Genomic DNA, 10448 nt, shown 5'->3' with positions numbered 1-10448 from the left:
TAGAGGTTAGAAACTAATGTTAGGTGTTTTCTCAAATTTTGAGGTTGTGGGGCCTCAGGAAGACCCTGTGAAGGAATCGTACAACCCAAGTCAGTAAAACTCACATGGATACTGTGACGTCCCACATTGCCTGGGTGTGGAAAAGATGATGTGTTTCTATGAATACGCTTTCTCTAAATGGTATGGGCCTTTTGAAGTAAACCTAATAATAAAATCGTACGAGCTTAGCTCAAAGTGGACAATATAATTTCATTTGGGACAAGGTGTTACATATGGTATCAAAGCCATAGCCCAACTTGAGATGGGGAAGTGTGCACGTACAAGCCCATAAGGGTAGCCAACAAGGACGCTGGGTCCAAAGAGGTGGTGATTGTAATGTCCCACATAGCCTGGGTATGAAAAAGATGATGCGTTTATATAGAATATGCTGTCTAAATGGTATGAGGTCTTTTGGGATAAACCCAATAATAAAACTTTGTGAGCTTGGCCCAAAGCGGACAGTATAATATCATTTAATGCAGGGTGCTGCAGATACTTGTTATTATTTTATTTCTACATAGCATGATTATTTTTTGTACCAAACGTGCATGTTTACAACTCACATGAATTATATTTTTTATTTTTGTGAACTCCATTTTGTGAAAATGAATGATGAATAAACAAATGAGGAAAATGACAAGTTGTAAATTCATGCATATAAAAGACAGTCGATAACAAATTGTATCGTAAGACATGGTACACAAATACGTGCAAGATAACGGTCATGCCTCTTACTATTATAAGGGTTAGCCTTATGGTCAAAGAGATTTACTTTTAATGTTTGGCCTTGACTCCAATAGTTGTTTTGTGACAAGCGCACCATGTACGGATGTGGTCACTAGTACGGCTTTGCTAGTAGGATGGGCCACGTGAAGTCTGACTCGGTCGTGCTGTTAGTATATGACGGTATGCGACAATATTCAGGGCACCGGTATTGTATTACTGGTCCATCGAGATAACGCCAACTCTAATAAGAAAGAGTTAAGGGCTTAGATACACCATGTGTATTTATGACCATTTTCTTTTACAATGAAAGGAAATTCGAGTGTCTATTTGTTAGTAGTAATATTTATTGTTTCTTTTCTCAATACGTTTTCTATCAGTGATATAGCTTCAGATGTTGCACATAAATAAGAAGCTCCTTGATTTGTTAAAAAAAAAAAAAAAAAAAAAAAAAAGACTATATGAATTATGAATTAAAAAGATTAATGATACAAGAATATGATCTACTATACCCCAAAAGAATTGTTTCAATTTGAACAAGTCAATGTAGGATAAAGTTTTCCTCTAAATTGGGTTGGAGGAATTCCTTCAACCTAGTTTTATAAAAATGCTATGTATCCTCTGTAAGAATTTTTTATATATAATTAAACCTCTACATGTAAGGAAATTTTTCCAACTCAGCTTAGGGGGAAATTTTGTCCATCAATAAATTATGTAATCAAACTGACCCATTAAACAATATTCCCTACGTACAAACCCAAAAAAAGCTTTAGTTAAACTAACAGAGATACATGCATATGCAAAATAGTGATATAAGAATTGAATTTTATAGTTCCGGAAACACAATTTATTATTAATGCCAAGACATTGCCTCAAAAAAAAATTTAATTAAATTATAATGTAAAAAACTCACTCATAGTATGAGTTAAGTTATAGATAGACTCGTAAAACATAAAAAGAAACAACCACATACCTCTTTCGGGTTGATGAGAAAACTAATGCAAAGACTTGGGAAATGAAATTTGAATCTCAACTTTTGTGGTTCCAGATTTAATTTGGAGTTTGAGAAAGCTATATATCTCAACTTAGCCACATACTTGTATTTGCTTAGTCGCACTTATATAGGCTCAGTGCAGCGACAGGATCCCAAATTAAATTCTCTATTTCCCTTGATTATTGTTCTAGAAGCAGATGCATTACTCGGTGATCGAAAAAGAAAAAGGTACTTCACGTACAATGCTATTATCCACTCAAGGAATCCTCGGCTTTATAAAAGTTTTTGGTCCAAAATAATTGGGTATTTGACACTACTTGCGAACTCATGCAACACGAAATTAAATGGTTAGTGTTGAGTAGTTTGAATCATTTAATTAAATAGGTCGAGTTATAATTAGAAAAAAAAAAACTTATACAGTCTTACATTTATGCATTGACACGATTCGAACCCGACACACGACATAATAACTGAAAATTTATAATGACTCGTGAAACTGACACGAACCTAATATAAAATTGAGAAACAAAACAATTGTATTGCAATTTTTTGTCTTTCAGAAACCTCTGGCTCTTATAGTTTGTTTTTCCATAGATATCGGGCCCTTGGAATTTTGGGATAAAAATAGACCTTTATCAGAACTAAATTCCACCTCATCTAAGAATTGACAGGTTAACACCACTTTATTCGTCTAGCCTAGCCCACATGGCATAGAGACGTTCCGTTCCGTTATCAAATTTATTCCGGATAATATTATGGACATTTTTTGTATTTTTGAAACAAAAGAATTACATTGCAATTTTTTGGTATTTTGGAGGCACATTAATCCAATCTTCACTTCTAGAAGACATTACAAATTAGGTGCTAGTTTAGGTGGGGTACGTGTACTGTAAAAAATTATCTCTCTAAAACTCTCTTAAATTAATAAAAATAAAATATTTAAATGATATAGAGAATAAATAAAGGGTGTAATTGGAAAGCCTTCAATTCAAAAAAAGAAAAAAGCTATTAATTAAATTTTAGAGTAAAGTATGCGAATGCTTAAATTCAATAGTATTGGGGACACATTTGAATCAGAAGTGATATAGTTGGCATGTTTAGTTAAAAAACTCTTTAAAACAATTTAACACAATCACAAGTGATACAACTAAATCATAATCTGTGTTAAACAAAAAATTGACATGTTTAGTAAAAAAACTCCAAAAGTACTTATTTGATTTTTTTGCTCTAAAAATGATGCGAAAAAAGCACTTTTCGCAGAAGCTTGAAAATGAAGCCTTTCTTCAAGAGCTGATATTTTTCACTTTAAAAGTTATAGTTCCCAACACAATTCCAAACATGTTCTAAGATTTGGAAGTTGAAATAATGCCTTGTGGCGTAATCTGAATCTCATGTGGTTCTTGTAATCGACGCGACCTTTATGCCATATCAAGTTAAATTGTAGGAACCTCTTTAGACATGTGATGTGGAAGCGTCATGCCTGCTGCCAAACTAAAAGGGAAGGAATAAAGAAAAGAGTGTCTTTTACGTTCGTGGAAAGCAACTTCTCAGCTTCGGTATTTAGGCGGTCAACAAGATTTGAGATAGTGCACGAACCTATCGTTGTTTTGGAAAAAGATTTACAAACGGAACAAAGAGGTATCAATGCCATACAAAAAAGCAGCCAAGATATGCTGTAAGTTAAAATCAAATGTGAGATATTATAGATGTTTGTGGTCCAATATAATTAGGACTTCGGGTTTAATTGATTAAGATTTTCGAGTTTTAAGGCTTGGTCACAGAATTTGAATCACAAGTCCTCCCAGCCAAATCCTTTGTATATGCTTCTTGTAGTTAAAATGAACTTTATAATTATGCTATATTAAGTTCAAAGCCATTTAAAGTGGAAAGGTGATACATTCCCCAAATTTGAAGGAAAAGAATAAACATGGCCCACCTATGTGAACTTTATCTTTATCACATCTTTAAGAAACTACAAGAATGCTAAAAATTTATTTACCAATAGTTCCTCCCACAGCTCAATTATTCAGCATAGTCTACATAGTAGCTTGGGTTAGCCACATTTATTCTCTTCTAATTATTATTATTTTTTTACAATACCTTTTTAATATTTTAATTTATGCAATGCCCCCCATAATTAATCATTCAAATTGCAATGTCACCCTTATACTACCCAAAATGACAAAAAAGTATCATCATTAACATACAAAATGACTTACTTTTCTTCTTGAACTTTTTTATCTTATAAAGGTTATTTTTGTCCATTTAAATCGTATGAGGGAATATTTTAGGTAACCCGAAAATAATAAAAAAAAAAAGGAAAAGAAACAGAAATATATCGAGAAATGATAATAAAATATTGAATGTGAATAAAATATTTGTCATAACTTGTCAGAGATTTAGCGAAAATAAATTTGAGGAGTTTAAGAATGAAGTAGAAAAAACAAATGGGATGTAAATTTTTTTCTAATAAGTAATTCTTCAAAATAAAAAAAAGTGGGGTTGTATTTCAAAATTTGAAGAAAATTTTGAAGAACGAAATGAGCTAATAAGATCCAAAATTTCCAAAGATTGTCTATAACATCATTTATTATTATAATTATTTTTTTATTTTTTTTACATTTTAGCTAATAAGACAACATGTGATTTAAAATATGCGAGCTACTAAAAAACAATTTAACAACGTACTTTCAATCACATATTACAAATGTCAACAAGTTATTGATCTAAAATTTTTCTAAGAATAAAATTCATAAAGATGAGCCATGTACTTGAGAACTCTTCTCTTTATTCCTTCCCTTCAGTTTGCGGGCAGGTAAAGTTTGTAACATTAAATTAACTTGATAGAGTATAAAGGTCACTTTAATTACAAGAAGCATATATAGAGAAGTCGGCTTGACACATTTGAGATTCAGATTCCGCAACAAAGCCTTTAAACTTACAAATCTTAAACAATTAAACCTGAAGTCCGAATTATTTTGGAACAAAAGATTTATAATTATAAACTTTTTACAATAACAAAAATAGTATGCACTATCTATATTTGTTTTAAAGGAAACAACCTAGAACAAAAAAATATCCTGCAAAAGTGTGATTAAGGTTGGTGGATATCTAAAAAAAATTAGGATTAAAATATTCTATAATCTTAAGTAGGAAGACGTTGTTTTGAAACAAGCACCGGGATAGAGTAGAGAGTAGAAGCATTCTAAATAGGAATTGTCGGATATTAAGAATAGGTGTTTCCAAAGTCGTGTGGAAGCGCTATGCCTACCGCCAAATTAAAAGGGATGGAATATAGAAAAGAGATTCCTTTACATTCTTGGGAAACAAGTTCTTGGCTTCGATATTTAGGCAGTCAACAAGATTTGAAATAGTCAACGAACCTGCAATTGTTTTGGAAAACAATTTACAAACAAAGTGGTGTCAATGTCATACAAAAAAGCAACCAAGATATGCTGTAAGTTAAAACCAAATATGAGACTTATAAATGTTTTTGGTCCAATATAATTAGGACTTTGGGTTTAATCGATTAAGATATTCGAGTTTTAAGGCTTGGTCATAGAATCTAAATCTCAAGTGCTCCAAGCCAACTTCTTTGTATATGCTTCTTGTAATTGAAGTGACCTTTATAATTATGCTATATTAAGTTAAATGCCATTTAAAGTGGAAAGGTGATACATGCCCCAAATTTGAAGGGAAGGAATAAACATGGCCCACCTATGTGAACTTTATCTTTATCACATCTTTAAGAAACTACAGGAGTGCTAAAAATTTATTTACCATTGGTTCCTCCCACAGTCCGATTGTTATGCATAGTCTACATAGGAGTTTGGGTTAGCCACATTTATTCTCTTCTAATTATTATTATTTTTTTACAATAAATTTTTAGTGTTTTAATTTAGGGTTAATAACTTTTTTGGTACTTGAGTTTTCACTTTTTTATTTTTTCCTTCCTGAATTTTAAAACATAACAAATCTAGTACTCAACCTATGGGAAAAGACGGAATCACTACCTCCGTTAGGTTCCGTCAGTCCTACTTAACGGAATTGCCACGTGTCACTCCCATAATACGCCACGTGTCCTAAAAAGTAAAAAATAATAATATAATTATAAAAAAATTATAAAAAATAATAAAAATGTAAAAATATAATTACCGGATTCCATCGATTTGCTTCCTTGCTTCTTCCATCAAGTTGAGCCGGAAGGCCACCGTCGATGGGTCATCACCGAAGCTTATGCTTAGGCCTTGAATAGAATTTGTCTTGCACCAGGTGACTGTGATCAAGATTTTCTTCTGGGTGGAGAGGGTGATTCTGTAAACACAAGTGACTTAATTTTGGATTGAAGGTGATTCTCTTACCTTCGACACACCCTTACAGTTTCAGGGCCAAGCCTTCTCCTAGGTGCCAGCGAGAGCTCTTCACTTGAGCCCAAATTACTCATAACCAACCTCAACCTCTTCTTCTTCTTCGACTCGGAAACATTCCGAGAACTCGACGAACCAACCCCTTCCACTCCATCCGCAGTTTTCTTTCTAATAATTAAGCAACCTGAAGAATTCCTATTCTTAACCACAAGCCCTGACTGGCCACCAGATCTCAAACTGTCCTCCATCTACATCAAATGCCTAGAATATAATCCCTAAATCCCAAAATCCCCCTTCAATTCCATACCAAATTAATCAATTGAAACCCTGTAATTTGTAGGCTATTTTTTGTGCAGATTGCCAGATCTTCATTAGATTTTCTAGCAACAAAAGTCATCGAAAGGCTGAGAAGTCTGATATACGGATCCACCAGCAACGTAGAATTACAGACAGATCTGTGGGACTTTGATTACGATGTACAGCCGGATTCATGGAATTTCCGGCGAAAGAAGCTAATTGGAGAGCCAAATAGAGAACGGTTTTTTTTTTTAATTATATTATTATTTTTAATTATCATTTTATTATTTTTATTTTTTATTATTTTTTATTTTTAGGACACGTGGCGTATTAAGGGAGTGACACGTGGAAATTCCATTAAGTAGGACTGACAGAACTAACGGAGGTATTGATTCTGTCTTTTCCCATAGGTTGGGTACTAGATTTGTCATGTTTTAAAATTCAGGCGGGAAAAAATAAAAAAGTGAAAACTCAAGTACCAAAAAAGTTATTAACCCTTTAATTTAAGCAATGTCTCTCCTAATTTATCATTCAAATTGCAATGTCACGCTTTCACTACCAAAATGACAAAAGTGTCATCAACAAGATACAAATTGACGTACTTTTCTTTTTGAATTTTTTCACTCATAAAGGTTTTTTTTTTTTTTTTCTATTGAATCATCTGAGGGAATATTTCATGAAACCCAAAAATAATAAAAAAATTAAAAGAAATAGAAATATATAGAGAAATGATAATAAAATATGTGTCACAACTTTTGAGAGATTTAGCGAAAATAAATTTGAGGAGTTTAAGAATGAAGTAGAAAAAACAAATGGGATGTAAAATGTTTTTTTTTTTTTTTTTTTAATAAGTGATTCTTTAAAAAAAAAAAATGTGGGGTATTATTTCAAAATTTGAAGAAAATTTTGAAGAATCAAATGTGCTAATAACATCCAAAATTTCCAAAGATTGTCTATGACATCATTTTTTTTTTTTTTTTTTTTTTTACATTTTAGCTAATAGGACAACATGTGATTGGAAATATGCTAGCTACTAAAGGAAAATTAACTTCTTTCAATCACATATTACATATGTCAACAAGTTATTGATCTAACATTTTTCTTAGAATAAAATTCACATAGAGGAGCCATGTACTTAAGAATTCTTCTCTTTATTCCTTCCCTTCAATTTGCGGGCAGGTATCATTTGTCAACATTAAATGGCTTTAACTTGATATATTATAGATGTTACTTTAATTACAAGAAGCATATAGAGAAGTTGGCTTGACGCATTTGAGATTCATATTCTACAACAAAGCCTTTAAACTTGCAAAAATTAAACGATTAAACCTGAAGTCCAAATTATTTTCGACTAAAAAATCTATAATTTTAAACTTTTTAAAATAAAAAAAAAAATATTATACACTATCTATATTTATTTTATAGGAAATATCCTAGAAGCAACAAACAACTTGCAAAAGTGTGAATACGGTTGTTGGATATCAAAAAGAAATTAGGATTAGAATATTCTATCATCTTAAGTAGGAAGACTTTGTTTTGAAATAAGCCCCGGGATTCTAAGAGAAAGACTGAGAATAAATTCTAGTATAGAGTAGAAGAATTATATATACGAATTGTCAGATATTAAGAATAGTTGTTTCAAAAGTTATGTGAAAGTGTCACACTTGCCGCCAAACTAAAAGGGGCGGAATAAAGAAAAGAGTTCCCTTTATGTTCTTGGGAAGCAAGTTCTCGGCTTCGGTATTTAGGCAGTCAACAAAATTTGAGATAGTGCACGAACCAGCCATTGTTTTGGAAAAAGATTTACAAACGGAACAAAGAGATGTCAGTGTCATACAAAAAGCAGCCAAGATATGTTGTAACTTAAAACCAAATGTGAGATTTATAGATGTTTCTGGCCCAATAGAATTAGGACTTTGTGTTTAATCGATTAAGAGATTCGAGTTGTAAGGATTGGTCACGGAATCTGAATCTCAAGTGCTTCAAGTCAACTCCTTTGTATATGCTTCTTGTAATTGAAATGACCTTTCTAATTATGCAATATTAAGTTAAAAGCCATTTAAAGTGGAAAGGTCATACATGCCCCAAATTTGAAGGGAATGAATAAACATGGCCCACCTATGTGACCTTTATATTCATCATATCTTTAAGAAACTACTAGAGTACTAAAAATTTCTTTACCATTGATTCCTCCTAGGGTCCAATTATTGAGCATAGTCTACATAGCCGCTTGGGTTAGCCACTTTTATTCTCTTCTAATTATTATTATTTTTTACAATACATTTTTAATGTTTTAATTTATGCAATTCCCCCCTAATTTATCATTCAAATTGCAATGTCACCCTTTCACTACCCAAAATGACAAATGTGTCATCAATAAGATACAAAATAACTTACATTTCTTTTTGAATTTTTTTTCTCTCATAAAGTTTTTTCTTTTTCATTTGAATTGTATGAGGGAATATTTCACGTAACCCGAAAATAATAAAAAAATGAAAAAAAATAGAAATATATTGAGAAATGATAATAAAATATGTGTCATAACTGTACTGAGATTTTGTGAAAATAAATTTGAGGAGTTGAAGAATGAAGTAGAAAAAACAAATGGGATGTAAAATGTTTTTTTAGTTTTTTTTAATAAGTGATTCTTCAAAATAAAAAAAGTAGGGTTGTATTTCAAAATGAACAAAATTTTGAAGAACCAAATTAGCTAATAAGATCAAAAATTTCTAAAGATTGTCTATAACATCATTTATTTATTTATTTTTTAGCATGATTGAAAATATGCTAGCTAATAAAAACAATTTAACAACTTTTAATCACATATTACATATGTTAACAAGTTATTGATCTAACATTTTTCTAAGAACAAAATTCACATAGATGAGCCATGTACCTGAGAACTCTTCTCTTTATTCCTTCCCTTCAATGTGCTGGCAGGTATTGTTTGTCAACATTAAATGACTTTAACTTGATATAGTATAAATGTTACTTTAATTACAAGAAGGATATATAGAAGTTGGTTTGACGTATTTGAGATTCATATTCCGCAACAAAGCCTTTTAACTTGCAAAAATTAAACGATTAAACTTGAAGTCCGAATTATTTTGGACCAAAAAATCTATAATTATAAACTTTTTACAACAAAAAAATATTATGCCCTATCTATATTTCTATTAAAGGAAATACCCTAGAAGCAACAAACAACTTGCAAAAGTGTGATTAAGGTTGTTGGATATCTAAAAGAAATTAGGATTAGAATATTCTATCATCTTAAGTAGGAAGGCTTTGTTTTGAAACAAGCACCGGGATCCTAAGAGAAAGATTGTGAGAATAAATCCTAGTATAGAGTAGAATAATTATAAATACGAATTGTCAGATATTAAGAATAGGTGTTTCCAAAGTTGTGCGAAAGCGTCATGTGTACCGCCAAACTAAAAGGGATGGTATAAAGAAAAGAGTTTCCTTTACGTTCTTGGGAAGCAACTTCTCGGCTTCGGTATTTAGGCGGTCAACAAGATTTCAGATAGTACACAAACCTGCCATTGTTTTGGAAAAAGATTTATAAATGGAACAAAGATGTATCAATGCCATACAAAAAAGCTGCCAAGATATGCTGTAAGTTAAAATCAAATGTGAGATCTTATAGATGCTTCTGGTCCAATATAATTAGGACTTCGGGCTTAATCGATTAAGATTTTCGAGTTAAAAGCCATTTAAAGTGGAAAGGTGATACATGCCCCAAATTTAAAGAAAAAGATTAAAGATGGCCCACCTATGTGAACATTATCTTTATCACATCTTCAAGAAACTACAAGAATGCTAAAAAATTATTTACAATTGGTTCCTCCCACAGTTCGATTATTGTGCATAGTCTACATAGCAGCTTGGGTTAGCCACATTTATTCTCTTTTAATTATTAATATTTTTTTTACAATACCTTTTTAATATTTTAATTTATGCAATGCACGCGCTAATTAATCAATCAAATTGCAATGCCACCCTTATACTACCCAAAATGACAAATA

Source organism: Corylus avellana, chromosome 1 (assembly GCF_965113065.1).
Source record: "Corylus avellana chromosome 1, dhCorAvel1.hap1.2, whole genome shotgun sequence".
Taxonomy (NCBI): Eukaryota; Viridiplantae; Streptophyta; class Magnoliopsida; order Fagales; family Betulaceae; genus Corylus; species Corylus avellana.
The sequence above is the reverse complement of the archived record's forward strand: the minus strand, read 5'-3'. Positions refer to the sequence as shown.